Source organism: Rattus rattus, chromosome 12, assembly GCF_011064425.1.
Source record: "Rattus rattus isolate New Zealand chromosome 12, Rrattus_CSIRO_v1, whole genome shotgun sequence".
Taxonomy (NCBI): domain Eukaryota; kingdom Metazoa; phylum Chordata; class Mammalia; order Rodentia; family Muridae; genus Rattus; species Rattus rattus.
This window is the reverse complement of record NC_046165.1, coordinates 27107845-27118867: the sequence shown is the minus strand read 5'-3', so window position 1 is coordinate 27118867 and position 11023 is coordinate 27107845. Positions and strand designations below refer to the sequence as shown.

Here is an 11023-nt window from a genome sequence, read left to right as displayed (position 1 = left end):
CAGGCCCATGGCACAAGCCTGGTGGTATTCTTGGACTCAGTTCTCTCCTGGACTACCTGAGTGGCCCCTTGAGAATGCTGACTATCTTGGGTTCACTCCTCCTTGCGGCCTGAAGTCCCATACATGGTTCTTCTAGTCTCTGACTTACTCCTCATCCTGGGAGCTCCTCCAGGCCGGCCTGATGCCTTATCGGTGGTTGTCTCAGGTTCACTTTTTTCAGGAAATGTTAGGCTACTAATCATTTAGATGTTCTTAGATCAGAACATTGATTATAAGTGTAGCCTCTCTTCTTTCTGCAACCTACAACTATGCGTGTGAGACAATGGACATACCTGAAATAACTCTAGTGGTAGGGAATTTGTTCAATTTTACAGCAAATGTCATTTGGCCATTTCGGCAGTCTTCCATTACTCCATTCCAAGCAGGAGATCCTGTAGAGCTGGACCGTTTTCAGCCTTATTAACTTTGTATGTTTAGGTCAGTACACCAACCTTACTGCCTTGTATAGTAGCCCTGTGGACACATTACCTCATCTCTCATTTTGATTGGTGTGATAGCTTACTGTTTTGTCAGTACCATTATTACCTCATCCAGTGTCTACATAGCAACTAAAGTGATTTGGTTCATTCCTTGCTCTCTTCTTCCTCCTCCCTAGCCTATGATTGCCCCCTACAACATTTATCATCTCTTGTGTTTTTGCTACCCATCGTTACACCTGAATATAAATAAATAAATAAATAAATAAATAAATAAATAATGCAACCCACATACTCCATTCTGTGTTGCCTGCATGTGCATGTTTATAGGGCTGAGTACTTTCTATTAGATAATAAATCAGTGGTGTCTTCTCCACAAGGTTAATGATGCCACTCAGATCAATTGTTAATTTCTTTTGCTCTTCATCTATGGGTAAGGACCCATGAAATTCCTCCTTTATATGGTGAGAAATTAACTGGTTCTTGCATTGCTATGACATGTGTATATTCCTGTATTGTTTAGATTTCAAGAAGAAGAAAAAAAATCACATACTATTTCCTGGCTCTCTGTCTCTCGCAATCTTTCCACCCCTTCTTCTGTGATTTCCCTGAGTCATACACGTGAAGGTTTTATCATAGATATATTGCTTAGAGTTGGAACACATGGTCAGTTGTTCTCTGAATATGTCAATAAAGACATAATTTTAACTTAAGAATATTAATATGTGCTTTATTAAAATGTTTATTTGATAAGTTTATAAAATTTTTCAATAAATGATGAATCAAGCTTTTGTCTCTGTTAGGACTGGTTGAGTAGGAAGGTAAAAGGAACAATCAGAAAAATTATTTAACAATGTTGTCTTTTTTCAGAATAACATGAAGCCTTCACTAGTTGTCTCTGGGTCTCCTTTTTACTATGTACGAAACGAAAAACTACTCATATTTTTATTTTTTCTAAATAATGTAATATGATATTTAATGAGTATTTTTGGAACATTTGTTCATTTTATTTCATAAGTAGTAGAGATAGATGTTCTATTTTTCACTTGCTATTGGCTAAATGGAAACTGATAAATTTTAAGAAATTAGCAAGCATGGAATTGTAGAATTGTAGCTTACTAATTTGATATGTACAAATTGAGCCCCAAATACTTCATTAATGTTAGTGAAACTACCCTCATAAACTACTGAAATGGAAACAGAACTCTATTTTTTAAAATGAACTCGGTATGTTTAATAAAGCTTGGTATTACCAAAATCTCTGTACAAACAGCAAGTCATATGCCCACGCAAGAAGTCCTTTTTTCTTTCTTTCTGTCTTTCTTTTTTTTTTTTTTTTGGTTTCTTTTTGTTTGTTTGTTTGTTTGTTTGTTTATGAAATGCTTCTTGGGCAAGCCTCTTCCAGGCTCATGCCAAGAGAAAACCCAGGCAATTTGGTGAAAGTTAAGTTAGGCTTTTGGATTTGGGAGTGGGGGTTGTTGGCTCTAGTGGGATTTAGAGAGCAGCTTATAAATTTGGGGAGACTTAAAATGAGTCTATGTAAGTAAGAGCTCCCTAAGGACTGGCTAGTGGTGTTATTACAAGTTTAAGTGAAAATAAAAAGCACACACAAACCAAAAATATAGGCGAATAGGGCAGACCATGCTGCCAAAAACCTAGCGGGCTACAGTCATCCCTGATGTGTGCACACACTCTCGCATGCTCGCTTGCTCTCTCTCTCTCTCACTCTAAAAACAAGGAAGATTATTTTGTGTTTGTCACTAGTAACCTTGATCAAAGGAGTCCTTGCAGAAGAGTTCCTAAGGGGAGCCGACCTGGGTTTCTTGGAGCAGTAAACAGAAGGACTGCTTCCTGCTGGTGGTCACCTTGGATTTCAAAGTCCTGGGAGCTTTACAGGCCCCTCTCGGTCGGCTTAGAGCCTGTGTCTGGCTTGCTGTTCTTGGCCATCATGCCACACAACAGGGTTGAGATCAGTTCAGAGTTGGAGGGGCCTTGGGCAGACCACTCGTTCTTCAGGAAGTCTTAGTCTTCCTCTGAGTCCGTATTGTAAGAGTGACTGCTTGCTTCAGGGGCAAATGGAGAATGGACAGACTTGGGCTGGCCTCTGGTCTTGAAGCCCCACTCTATCTTCCTGGCTTTGGAAGCTCTTTTGTTTTTACCTTTCTGGGAGGGTTTCAGAGACAAGCTGAGTCCTTTGGCCAGTGTTTTCCTGTCCTTGCCCAGCAGGCTGTCACACTGTGTCAAGAAACTGTCACAACCCCACTGGTTTTTTCTTTTCCCCCAGGGCGAAACAGCACTCTTTTATTAAATGTTCTCAGGTAGCTTTCTATATTCTTCAATGACAAAGTAAGTATCAGACCAGATCATGGAACTAGGATTGGAAATGCTATACTGTCACCGAAAGTCATTCACAAGCTAAAACCTGTGTTGACTTCAACTGGGGTATTTCTTAATGTTGCATTTTAAGTAATATGAATTCTTTTTTCCACTTCCTCTTCATTCTTAATTATTCCACACATATGTACAATAAAATATAATCATATTCAACCCCAGTTTTCTTCATCCCAACCCTCCATAGCCTCATCCATGCCTTACTCTGAAATTCTGAATATAATGTTTGTTTTTTTGTGTTGTTTTTCTTTTTTGTTTTTTTGTTTTTGTTTTGTTTTGGTTTGGTTTTTGGTTGGTTGGGTTTTCTTGTTGCTGTTGCTGTGTTGGTTTTTTGTTTAACTCAGAAAGTGCAATCACTACTGACCATTTGTCTACTGAAGTTGATTCTTTTGAACATCAATCTAAGACACTTGAGGCATGTGGCATTTTTCCCACAGTTTTACACAAGCACAGCAACTGAATTATAATAAGAAATGCAAATGTTCTATACTCTTCTAAAATAAGCTGCATTGTTATAAAACATGAATGTTAAAACATCTTGACTACAACCAAATAAATCAGTTCTGAAGGTCATTTGTTTTTCAGAACATGTTCCTTGCTTAAGTCATCTTCATATCAATAAAAGTAAACTGTGGTATAGTTAATATCAAAAGTGAACAGAGCATACTCTGTCAATTACTTAATATCATTTAAAAAAATAGTACTCTGTATTTGACACCTGTCAAAAATTTAGTTGACAGACTTCTTTTTTCAATCTACTACACCTTCTAAGAATCAAATCAATGCGTCCAATTTATTATTCATAATTTGCATAGCATACTTATGGCTTTACTCTATATTTATCTTCTCTTTTTGCATCATGGATTTTCAGTGTTTTCCAGAAGTAAAAGTGGAAATTGGATTACTCATCTATTTTTTTCTGCAGATAGTTTATTTAATACATTCATTAATTTATACAAAACTGAGCACAAAATAGAAAACTCGCTCAACTTTAAATCAATGATTAAAGAAATATTTTTGGCTATAAACATTTAATAATATGTGTGTGAATTTGCATCATACTCCACCTGTGAGAAGTCACTGTTTAATCAGGTTAAAAGATATTGCTTCTTCCAGATTGAAATATTCCATCTCCCAAGGAAAGCACATTTTACAGAACATACAACTCAAAATAACTTCAGGAAGTCTATGAAATTGAGCAGATTTACTAAGCCTATCATTCCCAATAGAAAATACTAAAGACTGGTGGCTTAGTTAATATTCTCCTGATGTGAAAAGAAACCATGTCTAAGTCTATGTATAGAAACCATTTCATAAGAAGTTTTCTTACAGACTCTGGTTAGTCTATTATCGTCATGTATTATTGCAGGAATAATACATGATGATAATACATGGAGAAGTAGCTGAGATTCACATACAAATTCAAAGAGAGCAACTAGGCAGAGGAAGAGGGAGAAGAGAGGGCAAACAGAGGGAGAGGAGAAGAGAGGAAGAGGGAGAGGGAGAGGAGAGGGAGAGGGATAGGGAGACCAAGAGAAATGAGAGACTGAGTGGGCCTAGAATGAACTTCTGAAACATTAAAGAGTATTCCAAGTGATTTACCCCCTCCAATAAGGTCATATCTCTTCCAACAAGACCATACCTCCTAATTCTTTCCAAACAGTTCTACAAAACTGGAAACAAAACATTCAAATATACGAGCCTATGGAAGCCATTCTATTCTCATTCAAACCACCACAATTGCTAAGACTTGCTCTCAGACAAGCCAATCTGCAAAGAAGACTCTAAGACCAGTAAAAGAGCCTGAAGTAAGCAGAAACAAGAAGGGATACCTAGGAAGGGCTTAGACCAACTAAATTATAGGACCAGCTACATAAATTGTGAGTCCATATAAGATGTATATGCCTAGAGTTTTGTCTAAAATATAAGTGAAAATTACTATTAATGTACATACAAAATTATTTTCTTTCTTCTTTAAGTATCTCCCTTCTTGTCTCTTAGTACCTATATTTGTTGTTTGTTGTTTAATTTCCTTTCTAATACTTTTCTAAGAGAATAACAAGCTTAGACTATTGTGATTATAACATTCATCTTTAAGTTATTCAATGATGATTTGAAATAACAATAACACATGGTGAATTATCAAAATAGCCCAACTATTTTCTCTTGTTCCATTTCTAGAATGAGCCTCATGTGAAGCAAAAGAGACAAACAGAACTCAAACTCAGGAGATCCTGAAATGGGGAACAAATGAAGGTGTTCCCCAAATTACAAACCTTATATAGATACATTTGCTGTTCATTGAAAACCTACCATAGACCCATGAGCCCTATGGTTCACACCAGATGGGGCTTAAAGCCTGCTGATTTCTGTAAGTTACTAGCTTCCTTTCCTTCTAGACACTTGACTCACCTATGTATAGTTTGTGACATGAGTCTGGGGATATAGATCCAAGCCATTCATCTTCCGGTGGGTCTGGAGGCCCAACCTAGCTCAGCCGAGCATTCTCTAAGGATGTTTTAAATTGTATGGATGGATGGAAGGGCTCAATTAAATTGGTTATATTAGGAAAGATGCTAGCCTGTGTCAAAATGTGGCCTCTGAGTAGGCTATCATACATACCATTGTGGTAACATCTTCTAAGAAAAGGCTATAGCCATTCCCCAGTACAAGATAAAACAGATATTCTCATGTCCATATTTTTATCCTATCAGTGATCAGTCAGGAAATGGCAGTAGAAACTGTAGAATGTGGAAACAGATGATCAAGTGTAGTAGGATCCATGATTCAGATAAGGAATCAGGACATCCAAGACCCATCACCAGAAGATATAAAGAAATTCCTAAATTACAGGATAGTCTTGAGCCTGTCTTCTACTTGTTTCCTTGTTGTTACATGCTGAGAGAGTAACTTCAAAAGCAAAGTTCTGCACTTTGGTGCCCAATTGGAAAACAGTGACACTGATAGTAAAGCCCCCTTCTAGTGACTTTTGATACTATGAAAATTTGATACTATGTTTTGCTTCTTGTTTTGTATGGTTTTTATTCTGGATAAATAGAATTTATACCTCAATAGAAACTAAGAAAATCCTGTAGCAGAGAGCTTTAATCACTGACCTATTTAATCATCTAATCCTTGACTCTTACAGCAAGGATTATTGTCTGAATAAGTCTGACAAAGACAATGTCTCTGAATTACTACCCTAGCAGCTGAACAGTTAAATAACTTTCCAATATGTTGAACTGCGCATGTGTGTGTAGAGAAATCATTTTACTATTTTCTTCTTGACTATACATAAACATATGCAAATTGTGATGTAGATAGTCAAAGTATATGCAAATATTTTCATGTGTACTTAGAGATAGGTGTGTTTGTGTTCACACACCAATATGTGTGAAATTGAACGCTGATAAGCACACTGGTTAGTTTCAAGGTCAATTCGTAAATTTTATTCTTAAATATTTCATCACAGGTTTTTAAATTTTGTTTCCTCTTTTCTTATCTTTTCTTTTGTTGCAGGATTGGGTGAAATTGACCTAGGTCTTCAAACAGGCAAGGTATATTGAGAAACATTTCCAATTCCTCTGTATGGCTTTTCCTTATAAATAGATATGTTGGTGATTTTTTAATGCAAAAAGAAAAGGAGTTTGATTTGTGGTTTTTGTTAGACTGTCCCAAGTATTGTCAAACAAAGCAAAACAAAACAAACACCAACAAACAACCACACAGACAGAAAAAAAAAACAGAACTAGACCCTCAAGAAGAAACAAAACTGCACATTCTGCATATCTCAGTAATTGGATCCAAGACCACAGCATTGTGTTGCCTTAAATGGCAGATTCTGTGTTTGCTGTGGTTCCCTTTTCCCTTTAACTTTCTTCTGCCCCTTTCCCACTCAACTCAAACCAACCAAGAAAAACCCAAACACCCTGTTTAGCTTTGCTGATCTTTCACATCTCACAGATAACCTGGCAGTTCATACCTCAATAAAGTTCCATTCTTTGGCATGTTGGGGTGTTATTTCCTTTCCTGTAAACCTTACATCTGGTACCAAAACCTAGAAGTACACAACTGTCGTCTAGGACACCATCTCTCCTTCCCTGGGACCTGACAATCTGACCTCCTGCCCACTGCTAGTGTCTTCACTCGTGACTGGTTAGGGTTTTTCTTGCCTTTACCATTACATCTCCTATCTCCTTTTGGTAAGTGTTCTTTTGGGGTTTAGTCTGTCTTTCTTTTGGAGCCTTGACTCCAGCTAAAAACTATACCTGCATTTCAGGAAGAAACCTTTGTCCCTAGGGGGACTAGGTGTGCTGACCTAGGCACTGCAGCCTAGGTCAAGGATATGTGCCCAACCTCAGGTAATTCTCTGTCCTAGACCCTGATTCTTGAAGGCCTCCTCTCTCAAGGCTAGCCCTGTCAGCTATCCCTCCCACTCTAACTTTCAGTCTCCATCCTGTTCCCAGTCCCCCTTTCTCATTCTGATCTCACTGGGCTCTCCTGCTCTTCCTTATTCTCCTCTTTCTTGCAGACTTCCTCACAGTCACTTCTGTTTCTGAACTAAATATGATAAATGCTTTCTCTCCCTCTTCTACTTGTCTACTCAGTACCTCTTTGCCCTTCCTGTCCCTCATCCTTTCTTCAAATATGGGAAACAAGACTTCTAGGATGCCCCTCATTCTGCTGGACAGCCTTCTTCAGAAGCTCTGCCTTCTGGGACTGCAGATAGGCATTAGACACCACCACCACTTCATTTTCTACTGTAACATGGCTTGGTTGGCCACAATACAGTCTAGGATGGGTCTCTCTTGTCTAAAAGTGGCAGTTCCAAATTTCGAATCCTAAGTGAAATAAAATCTGCCTATGTAGCAGCAAGTAGTCTGAAATTCTCTACCTTCAATTTTTTTGTACTCTCTGTACACAATCATCTGTTTGTTTTTCACACCACTCCCATAAACTCTTCCTGGCTAAAGTTACTAAGAGGGTCACAGATGTTTGCTGCTCTTTGACTTCCCTCCAGAAGTAAAGTTCTTTCCTCCCCCCATTGCCCCTCAGCCATTAACACAGAGGTCCAATAGTGATTCTCTCCACAAGTCCCTCATAACCTTTCTCCCATCTTCCTCCTCAAGCCATGTGTTTCCCAGACTTCCTCCATCAGCAAGTGTCCCCATGTGTCTTTAGGACTGTCTCCCTAACTTGAGTGGAAGCAGCAGCAGGTGCCCCAGTCAAACATCAAAGAGGAGCCTTAAGAAGTGGAGAAAGTACCTTGTCCAGCCATATCAGTAGAAGATCTATTCCTGACAATATTCCAGTAGAACCAAGTGCTTCAACATTCCCCGGAAGAGATACTTAAAACCCCAGTGGCTATTCAAGCCAAAGCAATACAACCACTCATGCTGTGGGGGTAATTTCTTTTGCAGAAAGTGTCCAGAGCTGAAGGTTCTCTTAATATTCAAGTCAGGCCCCACTTCTGCTTTGTGCCAGTGACAGCTTCTCTGTCTTGACATCCACTTAGTGGAAGGCACTAGAGACTTCCATTGGCTACTAGAAAGCTTGGCTGAAAATTTGGAGAATTCTCCATTGGCCTACCACTTGATTAGCCAAAAGCTGTAAGAACACATCACTGGCCTGGCAGTTTCGTAACCCTGAAATTATAGTTTCCCTACTTTGCAGGCAAGTCAGTGAATTCAGCAGAGTTTGAGCACTGCTTTACCTTGGCCGCACACATACTTTCAGTTCAGTCAATTTTTCCTGTACCACTGAAATCTCAGTTGCAAACCCAACATGCTCAATGCCCTGCTCTCTCTCAATTTTGTCATTTGACATGACCTTCCTTATTATAATAACTCCAGTGACCTTTTCTCCACTTCCTCTACTACTTTAGGAAGGGGTCCATCCCCATCCCCACTGCAATCCCCATCCCCATCCCCATCCCCATCTATCCCTACTTCTTTGGAGGCCCTGATCTTCCACTATACACACTGGGTCAGGATATATGCTTCCTTTTATACAATTACCACAGTGTCTGGGATTTACATAGCACCCAAAGTAATCATCCACTCCCCTGGCAATTTGGATATTTATCTCTAACACATACACTCATAGCAATAGCAAACTTCCCCTATACTCCTCTAGAAGGAGAATGACATTCATTTTCTTTTCTCTCTCTCTTCATTTGTCTCATCTTTTAAAATGCATTGGTTCCCTTTCAGCTGACCACATTACTTATGCCAAAGAGTATTGTTTTCTCACCCACTCCTATGGTAGGATTTAGCACTATCTCTATATGATTATAGCCATATTTCTCTAGCTCAGATTAATGGGAATGTATTTGGGTTGCCACACAGACTCATGGGGATGCAGTCCATCTCATGCATCAACAGTTCCAGGGTTAAGGTGGTGCCTAGAGAGGATCCTAACTGGGACTATCAGGTTTCTGTTCACAGGGAAGAGCTAAATCCTGTTTCCCTGGGAAGTATACCTATGGACAGTTTTTGTCTCTAGTAAGTATTCAAAAAGCATTTCATAAGGTTATTAATTTTGGCATTTTCCAAACTTTAACTGAAAATGTTGACTAAAACTCAGTTGAATTTATGTACTGACTAACTGAAGGTCTAATTCAGTACATTTGCCTAAACCCCTGATTTCAGTAGGGCATCTTCAAACCTCATTTTTTCCTTTAAATTCTCTTCCCTTTTCATCTGTAAACTCATAAAAGTTTAGAAAGGGACACTCAAAACCCTTTGGGAGACTTTTTGGAAATGGCATTTGATGTCTTTTGTAGCCAAGAGGAACAGGATAGACTGACAAAGGTGTCTTGAGCTATACCAGCTCCTGGTTGGAACCTTGTGGGGCTCTTTTAAGGATAATAGGTCATAGTGTGAACCTGGGATCTTGTTTTCATTGTGGAAATAGTGGACACTGGTCCAAGGCCTGTACAATGCAGACAAGAAGGACATTGGAAGATTGACAGTCTATTCCTGCCAAATCAAGGTAAGCCACCTCCTTCCCCAAATCCTTCACAGGATACTTGGAGAGTGATAGGTGGCAGGGAAAGCAGAACTCATTTGTCTTAGGGAGCCACGTCATCAGTCCTGTTTTTCTACTCTGGCAAAACTGACCCCCTACAGGTCTCTGGAGTGGAGGTTGACAGTAGACTCATCATCCCCTAGACTATGGTCCACTACTCTGCATACTCAGTGGTATTTCTTTCATTCATCTGTAGTGGAATCTACCTGCCCCACCCCTCTGTTAGACTAATACCTAATGTAAAAACTCCCCCTCTGCTCACAAATACTTTCTTTGTCCTCTCCCAAGCCTGCTCAACCAAAGCCTAAACCTTGCCGCCTTCCTTCCATAGTTATCTCCTTAGTGTGGGAAAACTCTACTCCTGCTCTCACTTCTCATCAACCAAGCTGCATAAGCATCAAGGATCCCTCATTTTTTCCTTACCATTCTCAATACACCATCTCTCTTAAATGCTAAGACTAAAACCCATCATCTCCTGCCTACAAGGAGTCAGCCTCCCCATAGCCACCCATTCTCCCTATAAAATCTCTACACAGGTCCTACAGACTGGACCTTCTTAGTGCCACAGTTTTTCCTGTTCCCTATGGTTCTCAACCTATGCACAATACTATTTTATATCTATTCAACTTCTTTTGATTTTGCTGTCCTGTATTTAAAGGATATTTCTTTTCTATACCACTCCACCCAGACTTTATTGACTTCTTTGCCTTCCCTTGGAAGACCCTGTCCTTCCTACTGCTTCATAGCTCATCTGGACCATCCTGGAATAGGGCTTCCAGATAGTCAACTCATCACTCAACACATGTCTTCTTCCACTTCTCTTTCTCTTCTTCTTTTCTTCCCTCTCCCCTTCTTTCCTTCTCTCTGTCTCTCTGTCTCTGTCTCTCTCTCTGTCTCTCTCTCTGTCTCTCTCTCTCTCTCTCTTTCTCTCTCTCTCTCTCCCTCCCCTCCCCCTCTCCCTTTCTCTCTCTCTATTTTTCAACAACACTCTCCCTACTAAACTTTCTCGGGTTCAACAGCTACAGGATTTCTGTCACAAAGACCAAGTTACTTTCTTTGACTTTCTTCTTGCACCGCTACAAGCTTACTCTAGGTCTAAAGCAACCACTCAAGCCGCTGGTTATTCT

General features: G+C 39.5%; 1 non-coding gene across 1 annotated transcript; it reads right to left on the bottom strand.

Annotated features, from left to right (window-relative positions):
- Window positions 1-222: 222 nt before the first annotated feature.
- On the bottom strand, window positions 223-354 carry LOC116914142. The gene has a single exon (XR_004389700.1). It is a non-coding gene; the product is annotated as a small nucleolar RNA SNORA17 (small nucleolar RNA).
- Window positions 355-11023: the final 10669 nt, after the last annotated feature.